General features: G+C 41.5%; 1 protein-coding gene across 1 annotated transcript in view; it reads left to right on the forward strand.

Moving 5' to 3' along the window:
• Erc2 (ELKS/RAB6-interacting/CAST family member 2) overlaps window positions 1-16,191 on the forward strand; it is an 898,378-nt gene that overhangs the window by 444,895 nt on the left and 437,292 nt on the right.

Below are 16,191 nucleotides of genomic sequence, written 5' to 3' on the forward strand. Positions count from 1 at the left end.
ACATTTTGTGGTTTGGGTTTGTCACAAGCAAAGGAGAATATGGAGAAATATAGTTGGAATTTCTTCATTCAGATAAGGGAAAGGGAGGCTCATGTCTTTTTGGATGTCTTTTGGCACACTACAACAAATTCTTCCTTGAAAGTTATCTGTAAGAGGATCTTAGACTACTTGGAAAATAAATGGAATTAAATATGTTGAGTAGGGTAATCTACATGATCACAAATTCAGTCTAAAATAATGGTTCAAAAGAGGCCTCCAGTGTCTTTAGATTTTGTGATAAACCACACCTATATTATGCTAACCTAGCATGGTCATTAAAAATTAGTTGATTACTAATGCTTTTTCTAATACTTCTGTAAGAAAAGAACTTTCTGAACACTCTTACAACATAGCTCTATATAACCTCTGAGTATTTCTCATTGGTTCTGCAATAAGGCAGAATTTGTTTTCCTAGATTCAAGCCATATGGAAGAGATCAGCCAATTTTGAATAAATCAGTGAATGTTTGCCAGCTTGGATGGAGACACTTGCGAGCCACTAAAGGACTTCAAGACATGTGCAGAGCAGTGCTCTGTGGCCTTACAAGAATGATAACGGGCTTTTGCTAAAGAAAGACATGGGTTCAGATTTTGCATCTGCTGTATGCCAGCACTTTGGCCACAATTCTTGTTAAAGCTAAATCTCTAACAACCTATTAAAATGTATTCTGTGTTGTATCTACCCAGTGTTCATATAAGGGGGGATACTGACCTCATTATGGCAAAACAAATGAATTCTCAGTATTAACTGACTGCATTGGATGGGCAAATTATTCACAATAAAATTTCAGCAATGTTTTCAATATTGTATTTAATCATCTAAACACCAAATTTATAAATAGTTCTTTTAATAATCTTAGCCTCTTTTGCTGACACTGTGATTAAGTTTGATTCATTGTGAGTCATTTTAACAGTAAGGCATAGTTCTTTTATATTGAGGTAACTATGCAAATTCAAATCTTTAAGGACAGGCTGGAGAGATGGCTCAATAAAGCCATCTAAGCCCGAGTTGGATTTCAAGGGTCCATATCGTTAAAAGACAGAGGTTTGCCCTTTGACTTTAAGACACATGCAACAGCACATGTGTGCCTGCACACATGTGAACATTTTTATGCAAAAGAAAAAAATTAAAACATAATACAATTAAAAAGACAAGCTTCAAGAGCTTCACTTTAATTTTAAAGTGAGGGAAAGTTCTTCCAGTCTTCTGGTTCTTAAAATTCCAGGACCACAGTAATTTTAGATATATCAATCTACACGGCTATTTTGGAGTTACATTTCAGGACCAGGATTTCTGAAGAAATTAAAAAATGCTAGCATAGAATCACAAATAACTTATGATCATGTTTTCTTGTTACAAAACTAGACATTGAGAAGTTGAATGGCCTTCTGTGGTCATTCATTCATTCTTTCATTCCCAATCACCATCCTATGGCCAGAGACAAGCAGCTATAGTGTGTATCTGTGAACCTCTAGTCTATTCTCTGAGAGGCAGTGATCTCAATGGATGATGTCATAGCCAGCATTATTAGTAATAGCAATTATTACCATAATAATAAAGTTTCTATATTTTATGATCACTGTGTGCCAGATACTCTGCTGAGCACTTGACCTGGAGTCTTATATTTGGATTAATCTTACCCACAGAGACAATCACGGTCCCTATTTTATATACAAGGAGGTTTAGTAAGTTTAGTATCTTACTAAAGATTATAGAGTTCAGAAGAATGAAAACTAGAACTCAAAGCTAGGATTAGCCAGAGAGCCCCTGAGAACAATGCCGTCCACTAAGGGGCCGCAGAGGCAGGCTCATCTGGTGGCTCTGAAATCATGCAGGGAGTCAGAGCGTCCTCCTTCAGCATTTCCTGCAGCCACCAGAGCCCTGCCTCCTTGTTATTAGTTTTCCTGAGGGAAATTGATGCCATGAATGTTTAGAAGGCCTTTTTTCTGTACTAAAACAGTTCCTGAGAACTGTAATTGAAAATCAGTATCAGCTACTATAAACATTTACATATAAGTGGCTTAATTATCTAGTTGGACAAACAGGTCTTAGCTAGGCTGTGTGGCCATTAAATCATCAAGAATATTCACAGTTTTATTTCTTCAATATGGAAAGCATTAAAGCAGCAGTGATTTTACAGGCATTTATCTTTATGTACTTTCTGCACATTTTCTTTATCTCTGCATTTGCCTCTCCTTAAGGCTGATGCCTCCCAGGCACTGTAATTCATAAAACATGTGCTAGGGGCTTGACTCTGCCCCAGGTCTCTGCCTGCCTGCCTGCATCTTAGGTCCAGCAACAGAACACAGTCTGGGAAATGTCTGAGCCCCCGTCCAGCCCAGGCCCCTAAGGAGGTGGGGGTGGAGATCCAGAGGGGAACTATCCTGGGAAAGAGAGGGCGCAGCCTTGGCCTCCCTTTCTGAAGCATTATCTGCTGGGTTGCATGTGTATTCATTCCCACCAAAGCATCTTCCCGACTTTGTCAGGCAGCCCTCTTCACTTCGGTTAGTATCTCGGTTTCCTGGCTGAAACTACAAAATTCATACCTCATAATGTTGAGAACTAAAGATTTCTTAGCATTATGACATATATCTCCATTTTGGAGTCATGGAGAGTGCTTGCAATTAAACTTGTGATTTTGAAAACCAAAATATTGAACTTGAAATGAATTTGTGGTCTCTGGCTTGTAACGTGACCTACCAGAGCGAAAAGCCCTCTTTTTTTGAAGCAGCTCATGTTCTAAAATGTTCCAGAACTTCTGTCACATGCAACAAAACATTTGCGGTTGGGGGTGGCTCTGATGCCCTGACAGGGGCCAGCTTCTCTCCCAGAGGGCGGCTTGTTTGCCTCTTACTCCGTCCATCTTCTCCTTTCACGAAGTTTCTTCACCATTAGTAAGTTCTGCATAACACACTGCTGGTGTCTCCAGGGAAGCTACTCCTTCAGTTACACAAGAACGCTGCTTCTCATCAGCCATTAGAGACTCGGCTTTTCAAGGTACTTGGTGTGCCTCAGTTGGTGTGCCTCTCACACGGTGAACCCTTGTACTGGATGCTGAAGCTCTGGTGGGAAGCTTCTGCCTCAGCTGTAGACTGAAGCAAACCCAAGAGTCGGTCAGAAGGAGGCTGATGTCTTTGTTCTGTTGTGATGTCAGCTGTCACGTAGCCTACACAGCTCAGCAGCCGCCAGGAGCTTGGAGGTCTCCAAGTGTGTTGTTCTGCTGTGCTGGTACTCATTGCAGTCTCCAGGGTTTAATAAGTTCTAAATTAACCCTTGGTGCCTAGAACAGGAGGCAGGTTAATAGGCCTGCCAAGCAAGGCCTTCTGCCACTGGCTTTCTTGTATCCCACCCATGAGAAGGAATCAGTTGGGCAACTTATAGCATAATTATCTTAAATCTGTTAGGGCTCTTTCCAGTGTTTGTCCAGAGCTCAAAATGAGCCCTCAACCACATCCCTCTAGACAGTGGAGGGGAACAGGAGTCCCTGGGGAGTCTTACTCATAAGACATATCAACAGAACGGAAGACGAGGTACCGCTTAATTATCTGGACTGAGGGCTAATGCCATCAGGCATTTGGACATTGAAAAATGATTTTTGGTGCCCAACAGAACCTTATCTAATGTTGAGAAAGAAACGATTCTTTTTCCTCTGATTTTCCCAATAATGTGCTGACATAACTTCCTTGATGCCTTTCAGGGCTCTTTTTCAAATGCAAACTTAAACTCTCTTATTATTTCTAAACTATGACAATATATTCTAAAAGCCTCAATATATTCTAAGAGGGGAGAAATCTGATATGAGTTGTACTCATTTTGATATGCACTCTTTTTCTCTGAGTATTCTGTCCACTGCTGCATTTGAAGAAATGTTTTAGAATTACTTGGCTTCATTTGTTTTTGTTTTATGTGTATGGCTGCTTGTATGTATATGTGCACCTGGCATTTGAGGAGATAAGATGAGGGTGTTGGATTCCCTGGAATTGGAGTAACGGATGCTTGTGAACTGTCAAGTGGGTGCTGGGAATTGAACTCGTATCCTCTGAAAGACATGGAGATGGACGGCAAAGCCATCTCTGCAGCCCAAGAAGTTTCTTTAGAACAAGTAACAAGTGACTAAAATACCATAGTGACCCCATGAAAAGGCTTCAAAACTTTCCTTGGGAAAGGCAGCACTATCGTAAGTATGTTCTAGCTGTTGCAACTGAGGATTTTCTACCATTTGGCCAAGATCCTCGGATTAATTACCTATGATCCAGAAAGATTAGAAACAGCAGCTTTACCTTTTGCTACAGTCCCCAGGATGGTCATGACCTGACTTCATCAGTAGTGCATTTAAACACCTGACTGTATATCATGTTACACTTTTAAGTTTTCTCTTTAATTTTGGTCATTGTAGCAAAACAGTATTTTTATCTGAAATGTTCTAGGTTAGACTTTATCCTAAGGATTTGTTTTTCCTTCTCATGTGACATTTCACAACATGAAATGGCCGGGATGCTGGGAGCAGGTGGCTAGAGAGGTATTGTTTCATGTATCTACTTTGCTTTTGTGAAGGTTAACAAAAATGAACATTTATTACATGCTCCTGGCCTGGAACATGGTCGTAGCTTTCCCTCCTCCACATTCCTTCCCCTTAGAGACTACTGCTTTGACTTCTCAGAGGGGCACCTTAGACGCTCTTAAGCACATAATCAAGGAAGCATGCAGGCATTCTCAGTGGCAAAGTCGGAACCTCATTTTCTCAGTGGAGAAGAATTACTCTCTACTTTGGAAGTTGTCCTTGTAGAAAGGCTGATAGGTAGGTGGTGCTGTGTCCACAGCCCTCGTGTTCACAGGGTCTTTGCTCACTCCTGGGTACTGTTCCCTGTAACCCTTTAACTGGGAATCTTTGAGCCCAAATCCAAATTCCTCAGGTCCTGTGGTTTTTAGGAATGAAGGAAAAATATCTGTTAGGATGCAACAACCATTCGACCTGTTCATTGAAATCAAAGTTTTTGTGACAGCACAGCTTGCTGCTAGATATTAGTTTTGTTTTGTTTTATCAGATAATGAAAACTAAGTAATGGGCACACAGGTAGGTAGGAGCTTTCTCTGTATACATTCCTTAAAAACAATCAAATGTGGTCATGGTACTGAGGTGGAAACAGCTCTCTGTTTCCCAATAGTGCTTGTATGATTATCTGAATGAGAGCAGAAATGAGTTTCTTATGCATGATATACAACAGAAGAGCTTATGGTGTGTGCCCAGGGCTTCGGGGGTATATCAGATGAGAGTTGCTTTATTATCCTTCGTTTGGTTATAAAGCCTGCTAATGTACCATCTGTTGGCTGTATGTTTAAACTAACGCCTCTCCCTCCTTTTATTCTCTTCTGCTACCCTTTCCTTTCCGCTTGTCTCCAAATCGCTGCTCTCACCCTTGCTCCAATCAGCTTGACTCTCAGGTCAGTACTTTCAGTTTTCCTCTACCTGCCTCCCTCCTGAGCTCAACTCGCTGCTTGCATTTTTTTTTTTTTTAGTAAGAGAAATCATTGCACTATTTCCCCCAAACAGACTGCGTGATGACATGGTATGGAGCTGAGGAAATGAACATTGCAACATGCAAAATGCATCTTAGGGTGAAAGAACTCCTCCCTGTGACAGGCGACATTGTGGATGAATTGAAAGCACAAACCAAACATTTGAACCTTTTGCTTAGTAAATCACTGTGTTTTGAAAGATATCTAGGACTCCTTTAAAGTAACTTTTGGAAATCATTGCCGTGTTAGTTTCACAGTGCACACACATTTTTTCCTGTCATTGTTTCAGTTCTGACTTTTTAATTTCATTAACTGGATGTTATACTTCAATTAATTTCCCAGGGCAAAAGATATAGACACAAATGTAAAACTGGATTCATTATGACTGTGCACCTAAATATTAATAAGAAAAGTGGACATTTTGTTTGAAAAAACTTATCCAAGCTTTGAATTCTTCTATTGTTAGAAGTGCAAGTCAATAAATTTCCCTTTCTTAAGTCAAGGAATATTTTTTCTTTTACTAATATATGGTAGTTTAACATAATGAAATATTTAATCTAACAGTGATTTCTTTATCATTCACATCATGATTTTAATAAAGGATACTCATTGTGTGATTTGAGGGTATTTAGACTTCAAACATATAAAATGAAATAAAGGGAGAGCCTCAGGTTTAATTGGTAAATTTATTCTCTTGGTGAACGTCATCATCTTTCCACTTTACATAGGCTCTTCCTTCTCTGTTCTGCTCTGTCCTACAGGCCGCCAGGCCAGGGCTTTCACACCCAGAGCAAATAATTTCAAAATGAGACCCCTGCTCACATATCAGTTTTGTCTCACCATCCGCTCCCACCTCTGGTGGCTCCCAGGTTCCCAGGCCCTGAGGAGTCTTGGTGACTTTCAGGTACCCTGCTGGAGTGCCACAGAAACTTCCTTAGCTTCATCAAACTATAGGAAAATCTAATCTTAAAGTCCTCACTTCCCAGGTCTAATCACTGTTCATAGCACAGGCCTACGACACTGGGCTCAACAAGGACCTAATGGCCGGTATACCCTACAGTGGACCTTACCAGCACACCTGTTCACAGAATTACAAAGTCCACAGTGGGCTGTGGGCAGAAGGTGAAGTCACTGGGCATCCAAACCTATCCTCCAGAGTTTTGATTCAGTTACTCAATGATGCTTTCAGCAGCTTTTTGCCTTTTCTTTCTTTCTTTCTTTCTTTCTTTCTTTCTTTCTTTCTTTCTTTCTTTCTTTCTTTCTTTCTTTCCTTTTCTTTCTTTCTTTTGCTGCTACCTTTGACCTGGACCTTTGGATACTAAAGCCTTTGTGACAAGAGCCTGCTTTGCTCTCATGCCTCACTCTCCTTGCCTGGGCCTTCAGTTTTTCGCTCTCATTTTTTATATCAGTAACTGTGAAGAAATATACTTAGTTTTTTCTCTTATTCATAGCATATTAACATGGACTACTATTTCCAGGTTGGTAAAAGGTCAAGATTGACAGTAGCTTGGAGTAACTTATGAATATCCGGGTGAAGGGTAGTGTGTGCTGATTTGTTTGGAAAAATATACCTGCCAAGTCTAGTAGACAAACTGTACAGTGTAAATGAAGGTTCAGATCATTCCACTATCATTTAACCTATTACTTTAAATGAACCTGAAGGAGAAAATGGCCATCACTGTGAAAAAATCTATGATTGTCTTTTTAAGTATAAGAAGAATTGGATAGTCCTGAGCTTATGGAAAGGAAAACGTCTGTAAAGTCTTGGAAGTCTTCCTCAAGCTGTAGCAACCTTTTAGAACTATGTTCCTCCCTCAACCACTTCCAGGTTTACCAGTCGAAAGAAAATGAAATGTAACAGTAGAACGGATTACAGGATCCTTGGCCCATATGCTGTCTTTGTATGGCTTACTCTGGCGGGGCGGGGGGAGACTGTGTGTGTGCGTGTGTGTGTCTGTCTGTCCACACACATATGGAAGTGTATATATACACCGTGGGTTTTAGCAATATCAAGTCTGATCACTCTGAGCTAGAACTTTGTGGCCTGCTGTACATGTTTCTACCTTTCAACCTGAAGTTTGAAACGTTGATAGCGCTTGGGCTTTTTCTGCGTGCTCTGAACTCCATGAGACATTCCCTTCTGCGAAAGCTTTCACAGGTTACCTCATTTCCTTTCTAAACTCCGATGCTTAAACCCGGGCAGACAGGTTTTAGCTTCGGGTTTAGTGAAGGGCACATGTCATGCTCTAAACCTGTTGGGGTCTCCACTGAAGCAAGCGTATCGTCTGTGAAGAATCCCTTCACACACAAAGCAGTGGGAACAGCAGAGATTTAGTGGGATCTTGTTTTGTACTCAGGGGCGGGTTTATATAAGATTTGCTCATTTCTAGCATGTGACTTATGACAGATGAGGTTATTGTGGTAAATGCATGCAGAAATTGACTAAAAGGGGAAAAAAATCCTTTGGGATGCAGTTCAAACTCCTGCCAAAGTATCAACCAAATAAAACCAGAAGGTTCTCCCAGCCTCTAACTTCTTTTGGATCCTTTCTTAGATATTTTCCTTTTTGGGCCTGAGTGTCCTCTCGCAGAGAAGATGCAGTTGCTTTTGGAGGAAATCTTTTTGGATTTGCCCTGCATATGGGCATCATGTGTTCCGTGGAGGTGCTGTGGGTGAAGGACCTCAGGCATCTCCCTGTGAATGGGCATGAGCTGATGGCTTGTGCCTGGCAACAGGCATGAGTCACCATTACAGCGTTACTTCAAACACCTCCAAAAAATAAATCATTTGTGATGTTTCTCCCAAATGAGCACCGCACTCTCTCAATCCCTTGTTCTTCTATCAAAAGATGAAGTCATGCCTCCCAGACCTCAGAAGCCTGTTGCTCAAGACATATAATGAAAACCACCTACCCATTCTTTTACTGCCCTACAATTTGCTGAAGTCAATTCTTTGTTCCATTGCCCCTTTAAAAGCATAGTGAGCACCTGCTGTGTTGTATGTGCTGGCATTTTAGAGACTAGATGATCAAAGTGAACTAATGTTGAATAATGGTAGTTTTCTTTTTACTGCTCATGATACAGGTTGATAATTATCATAGTAATAATAATAATAAAATAGAAAATAAAAGAGTGGTAGCCACAGAGAGGCAGGTAACAGTCACAAGGCACCAGTGCTGAAATGATCACATTTGATGTTCGTAGTCTCTTGTTATTACCACTTTTAAGGTTGGGGCTGTAGTCTCTTCCATGTTAGAAAAGAAGAAACTGGAGTTCATGAACATTAAGTATCGCCTATGTATACATAGCCAGTGAATATAGGTGTCGATTTTCCTCCCCAGCATCTATCCTTTCTAACTTACAAATGAGATCTTTCACTACTCCAGCCAAAGTTACCTTTGTAACAGTTCCAAGAAGTCCTGCAGTTAGGAAATCTGGGCAGCCCTGTTCCATGTGTTTTCCCAAACACGGAGTTGAGAGAGTATTCCATCCTGGAAGGCCTTTGGGGGAGTCGTCCTGTCTGCTGGGCAGCCAGCCTCTGCCTTCCTGCGGAGCTTAAGAGATCTTGGTCCTACCACCCCTGGACCAATTTGGATGGTGCCCTTCCCGTGCCTACCCAGCTGTTCTAGTGCCCACTACCCACTCCTTCTAGTGCCCCTCACCTGAGCCTCCTGGTGTTTTCTCTAGAACTACACTTTATGCCCCATAGTAAAGATGTCCTTGAGTGCATGCTTTTGAAGGAAAAGGAACTTCTGTAGCTTTCTCTCCCTTTTTTTAGTCCCTTCCTCATCTCTAGGAGCCCTCAATTGACTGAAGTAGAAGTGTGTGCAACATTGCCTGGAAACCCAAAGAAAAGAAAGAACTGAGTTTCCATTAAGCTAGATATTTGAAAATTCAAGAAAATAAAAAACACGGGTAAAATGATGAAGGAGGAATCTCTATTCAAATGACTTGTTTTCTCTTTCACTTTCTTCATTTCCTATTTCCTCCTTCCTCCCGCCACTGTTGCTTCTGCTCTCTCCTTTTTGCTTTCTCGTAGGCTATTCTTGGCAGTCCTTTTCGATGGGAATACAGCAAGAAAACAGACTTGACCCCTCAGCTCACTGATGCAAAGACCAGCACTTCCTATAAGGAAGGATTTGGTCCCCTAGAAAAACAATTTATTCCAATGCTAATAACTAGGAAAAACTAGGTTTCAGGTGCCTATTGTATCGCTCCCCCCCCCCCCCCGCCTTCTCATTGAGGCTGGAGGGGTTATCCACAGGTCAGAAAATCATTTCCCTTTTTAAAGCCACCTTATACTCATGCTGACGTCTTTGGTGAAGTGTCAGAAAATTTTATGCCCAAGCAAAGCTGGTAGAAAGCCAGAAATCCTCCGAGTTTTCCTTGGGTGCAAATATTTTATTGGGGATGGAAGAAAGTTGTTTTCCCTGATTTACAGCCTCTGCAGACATAAAGTAGGATCTATATTTAGAAATCATTTTGAACCTTTGAGGTATAGCCAGGGGTGGGTGCCTGTACCTCTAGCCTGGCTGCCGTGGGATTCGCCATGGCAAGTGTTCACTGAGCCAACCCTGATTTATGGAGCCCGGACTTTGTGCTCCACGGTGTTTTCATGGTTTAGCTTTGCCAGAGCTGCTGTTCTGCCTTCGTTCTCTACTCCCAAACGCAGTGAAGATGGAAGGAACACGACTGACATTGTTGTCGAGAGGTTTTGCTGTTCCTTTTGTTTCTGGGAGAAAGCCAAGCCATTCTCAAGGTGCGAATCTTTTGAAACAGCAACAATGCACGAGTTAGTTCCAGGATTCTCTCTCCAGGCCCTGCGCATTATAGGAGATAGCAAATTAGCAGAGCTCTTTGTCATTTTCCCCTTCTAAAATCTTTTCCCTGGTCCTCCTCCCCCTTTAAGCATTTGGTTGGTGCCACCATATGGATGAATATCAGCAAACAGTAAATCTCTCAAGACACCTTAGCCTTTCCTATAAATGTTGAGATGGAGAAGGAATTTTAAAAATTGGTTTCTTGGTATTATTATAAATCACTTTCTAGAAAAAATAATATCATATTTCCTTTATACGGCCTCTCTTATGAAATGTGAATTCTATCACTTCATTACCCACAATGCTGGCTCAAGTTGTAGGGAAACCTGAAGACCTGGTGACTGGACATTTCTTCCATATTCATTGAGGGGCTTGGAATTTCCATCCTGTGTCCTGTCAGAGCCTTCAGGAAGCCACTGGTATTGGGAACCAGTTTAAAAGTGGGAGGATGTTTCACGTCTGCCTCTGAAGAAAATACTTTGTCATGGTTACATCTGACAAAGGTTTTAGAAGTTGTGTGTGTGTGTGTGTGTGTGTGTGTATGTGTGTGTATGAGTGAGTGTGATATTGTGATGGTTTTACTATCTCCTAATATTCCAAAGATGGAATGGACTATAATTTAAAATAAGTAAATCTAATAGGGAGGATGGAAAACCAGAACCCAGTGGGTTTAGCATGGGGTGGGGGGACAGTTTTACTAGAAGCAGATTATTTTCTGTACTTCCCAGCCCCTGGACAATGCAGTACATCCTGGAAAACTGTTTTCACAGTAATACTTGGATTTTAGAAACTATAGAGGAGGCTTGGAAATGCAAGTGTGTTTCCCCTGAATATTCTGTGGTTATTTTTTGTTTTTGTTTTTGTTTTGTTTTGTTTTCTGCCCAGAAGTGGGAGGTCCTGCACGTTAACATTAGTTTCTTGGGCTTATTGGGCCAGTAACCTGGTTAGTGTATGCACTGCTCCTTTTTGTGTATGAAGAGCTGTGTGCACAATTGCTTATGCTTTGAGATAGTTCTTTTCTGTGGAGGGGGAAAGTCTGATTGGCACCATGACTGAAGCCATGAGTTACTTTGTGTGAGGCCCTAGTCTATCCAAGTAAAGACACAACAGTGGATGCTTTGATGTGGGGTGGGGCAGAATCTCGTGTAGAGAACTACTTTACAAATCTGCATTTCAGGTCTTGGGAAAACCTTGTTTGAAGGCACTGACAAGGCAAGTGCAACTTTGCTCAGAAGGGAACATTCCTAATGGTACAGGTACAGGATCTCCTGGCCTTTGGTGTTGGTCAACTGGGAGATTCTTAGGGCTGAACCGATGTGTGAGCTGAAATGTAAGAGAGCGGTTTTAAATTTAACTTCAGAGCCCTCTGCTATTTAGTCATTTGTCAGTTTGATGGATCCAAGGACGGCAGGCTGTGTTGCTCACAGATAATTACTGTGGAGAGAATGAGTTGGCTTTAGTAATTGCTAGCTGGAGAGTCTCCTGATAACCTGCAATGAATGGGCCTTGGTGAGAAACACTCAGTGGGTAATGGGCAGAGAGGTGCGCTATCACTCTGCTAAGTGTGGATACTCCTGCGCCATCTAATCACACTAAATAGGGACTCTTCAGGGACTCCTGACCAGATAAAAAACCGTTGCACGTGGGTTTCATGTGTGTCTGTCCTAGACTGGACATTATGTTATATTAATATTTCACTCCTAGTCCGGGGGTTCCAAGTTGTCATCTATTGTTAGAACAGTAAACATAGGAAAATAGATAGACTGCATTCCAAAAATTAGTGACATCATTGATATAGTATATGTGACAAGATATATCACATCTACATCTCTTACTGGTGAAATGGAGACTTCTATGTTATGGCTTATTCGTCACAGGTTCTGAGTTCATGGTTCTCACTGAACATGGAGCATAGTCCAGGCCCAGGGAGACATCTGTGAATGGTTGTAATGGTTTGGCTGTTACAAAGATTTTTATGCCAAGAGTAACAGGTGAGAGCAGGGTGTTCAAGAGAGAAGTAAGAAATGATCCTGTCACTGTCACTGTTTCTCTAGTCAGAAAATGAGTGGCTACAATAAAGTCTTCAGGCTCCTCGCTAGGTTCCAGAGAGGTCAACTTTTTAGCAGAAATGTTGAAAACATTATCTGGCAAATGCCAGTGGAGATGGGAAATTCATTTTGTGCTTAGAGAAGGCAGTCTTATATGAGCAGATGAAGGAATTCATTCAGTATTTGTTTGTTTGATATAAGGACACATTTATTTTATTTTATTTTATTTTTTTTTTTCAATGCAGTTTATTCAGGAACCTTGAACAATCATCTGACCCTGGGGAAAGCCAGCCCACAGCTTAAATAGCCTCTGGGTAGCCAACCCAGGCGTGCCACGTGGGCAATGCAGATAGGTCCACATACATGGAAGCAAGCCAGATCCTTAGCCTTAGCCAAATGTGGAATTGTTCGTGACAGAGAGCACTCACCATCAGGAAGGTGGAAGGCGAAAACCAGCTCCATCTTTAAGGCACAGCATTCCGCAGCTCTCTACAGTTCCCCCTTTTTGTTTTAGACGCATCAGGCAAGAGTAGAGGTCTGATCTCTGATATTAGAAATAAATTGGGACTTTGTACCGATGTTCATTTAGGTGTCATCCACCCAAAGAGCATCAGACCCATCTGATACCTTTTTCTCAGAGGCGGGACCTGGGGTACCAACCCACATGCAATCAGACATGCTCTTCTCTGGGTCCAAAGCGGCTGACCCTGAGTGCAGTGCTTAGCCTCGCATCCTGAGCGTAACATAAAAATTCTGAAACTACTTAGACAGGATTTAGCTACTGCCTTTCTGCATTTATAATATAATGATTATCCATAACAGATAGTCATTCATATAATACTCATGAAAATGATGTAATATTCAATGATAGGAACATTGACATTTTCCCTTCATAAATATATTTGAGATCTTCCCTATTTGAATTCAAAATATTTTTTATTTTTTTATTTTGAGTACTATTTCATTGTGCCAGATGCCACCCCAAATCCTTTAGATAGGTCAGGTCCTTTCTTTTCCTGCCATAGTTATAACTGCTAACTATGGAAAGGCACTATTTGCTACATTTATGACTAGATGAATCTATAGGTTAAGCTCCTGGATGTAAAGTTGCTGAGACAATACACTTTAAATTTTGCTGGACTTTGCCAGTTGCTCTCTGCGGGGACTAAATCTTTGAATTCCCATTGGTATTTTTCCATCAAGTGACTGGCAGGTATGTTTCTAACTCTGCTGTGATTTACACCAGGGCAAGTGAAAATGGCATTTAAGTTTAGTGCTAACTTTTTTTGCTAAACAAGTACATAAGGGCATGCTTGAGTATGTTTGTACTTTCCCTGTAATATTCTCTCATTTTTATATGGATTTGTAGGAGCTCTTTACATTTTGGAGAAATTCATCCTAGATCTAGGATGAATATTATCTCCTGCCTTTTCATTTTCAAAATTGTGGTTGGTTTTCCTTATGCAGAAAAAAAATTAAAACCATGATTGTCATATTAAATTTTTCTAATGTTGTCTAAATTTTGTGTCATTAAAATTCTATTTTGTACTACAAGACCATAAAGACAATTGTCCTGTGCTTTCTTTCAATGTTTTAATATCTTTCTTGGTCTGTTCTGGCCCCTATAACAAGATACCATCAGCATATTAGCTTATAAATAACAGAAAGTTATTTGTTAACAGCTCTGGAAAGTGGTAAATCCAAGGTCAAGGTGCCATCAGCTTCTCCATATCCTAAGGACATGCTTTTAACTCATATACAGAACCTTCTTGCTATGCCCTCACAATGAAGAAAGGGCTAACAAGTTTTCTTGGGTCTCTTTTGTAAGGTCATTAATCCCATTCATCACTTCCCAAAGGTCCCAACTCATAACAATATCACCTCGTGAGTTTGGATTTCAACATATGCATTTCTGAGAGGATACGAACATTCTTTTCGTGTTTTTATGGTTGGACTTTCTGAATTTAAGTCTTTGAACCATCTGGAATTTATCTTAGTGTAAGGCTTGAAGTATAGATATAACTTCATTTTTTTCCTAGGTCAAGTGAAGTTTAAATGTCACTTCCTCCATTGGCTGTTCGCTGGAACTCAGCCAGCCCAGGTTAGGGCTTTACAATACATTCTTGGAGCTTCCCCCTGGAACACAGAGCGTGCACTGAGCTGCTTGGTCCATGTCTGTTCACTCTCTGGAAAGGCCTTATCTTCTCCAAGCAGTGCCTGCAAACAGTGAATGCTCCATAAATACTACAGAATGAATACTATGTGAGTTGTGATGACCTTACACTATAGAAAGGCAGATATTCCGTTATTGGAAGCCTTGGGAAATACACACATCCCATGGCGTCACACCAAAGCAGCAATAGAAGGGGTGATAGTAAGGATTCTATAGCTCTTTCTTTCTCTGTAGAGCAGTGTGATGTTCCATGTCCACGGGGACCTTGGATCCTGCCTGACTTCTCCATGCTCTTCTCTGAGAGCATGGAAATTCATGCTCTTTCTTTTTTTCTTGAGGATCCTCGTTTTCCAGCTTCCCCTGACTTCAGTAAGACCTACCTGCAGACAGTTCCTGCCTGACTCTTTCAAGAATAAAAAGCATGGCAGAAAACAGCTGAGAGCAGTGAGGTTTTAGCCCATCTGCTTTTCTATGGATGGGGGAGCTAAGCAGTCTGTCTTAGTAGGCAGATCAGAATTACTGATTGAAACTTGGCCTTGTATGTGGCAAGGGATGGCAGGATCTGTGAGTGTTGTGAGCATTCAAGAGGAGGCTCAGTGAAGTTCCAAAGAATGTGATGGTATTTACTCTGGACTAGAACTATGTGAGTGATGTTACCAGATGTGATGGTAGGTAAGGAGGCTGAGTGAAATAGAAGAGGTGGGAATATCCAAGGCATGCATGGAAGAAAAGGGTGGGTCTACTGCTGGGCCCTGTAGTAGGTGGAAAATGGGCAAGAAGGAGCATCCTTAGCAGTGGACTTTTTGCATACTCGCCAGAGATATTATGAGCTTCCTGGGTGCAAGAAGCAACCTTCAGGAGTCTTCTAAGGGTGGTTAGCTCTGTGCTTCCCCCATGATGGAGAGCAGAGGGAAGACACCAAAGGAGGAACAGCAGTGACGCAGAAACAGGGCCTGCACAGGAGCGACGGTGATAATGAAGACATTCTTTTGTAAAAAGGATTTATGTATTTTTATTTTATGTATGTGAGAGTTTTACTTTCATGTATGTCTGTGCACCATGTGTGTGCCTGGTGTCCATGAAAGCCAGAAGGTGGGTATCACATCCCATGGAACAGCTGCCACGTGGGGGCTGGGAATTGAACCCTGGGGTCTCTCGAGGAACAGTCAGCACTCTTGACTGCTGAGCCATCTCTTCAGCCTTAGGACATTTACTCCCCTTTAAAGGACAAAAAAACCCAGCAAAATCTACAGATTTTTGTTTTATACTTCCCATGTTTCTAGGAGAACAAGTCATGTCTCAACAAGAACTGTGCTTTAGGAGAAACAAAGAAGCCTAACGCACTGCTGTATGTTGGAAAAAGGATGGTGACACCCAGTATTTCAGGAGCCTGTAGTTGTTATAGCAGTATTTCAGTAGGAAATCGGGGTCGGCTTCACTGAGTACTTACTTGGTATCAGGCAGAGCGCTCTGCACTTAGGACACACTCTCCTCACAGAAATGGCAAGATAGGAGATGACTTTTCAGTCTCACGTTTGCAATGAGGAGACCAAGGCTCACCCTTGCACAGCAGCCAAACGGGGAACAGTATCCAC

Source organism: Meriones unguiculatus, chromosome 9, assembly GCF_030254825.1.
Source record: "Meriones unguiculatus strain TT.TT164.6M chromosome 9, Bangor_MerUng_6.1, whole genome shotgun sequence".
Taxonomy (NCBI): domain Eukaryota; kingdom Metazoa; phylum Chordata; class Mammalia; order Rodentia; family Muridae; genus Meriones; species Meriones unguiculatus.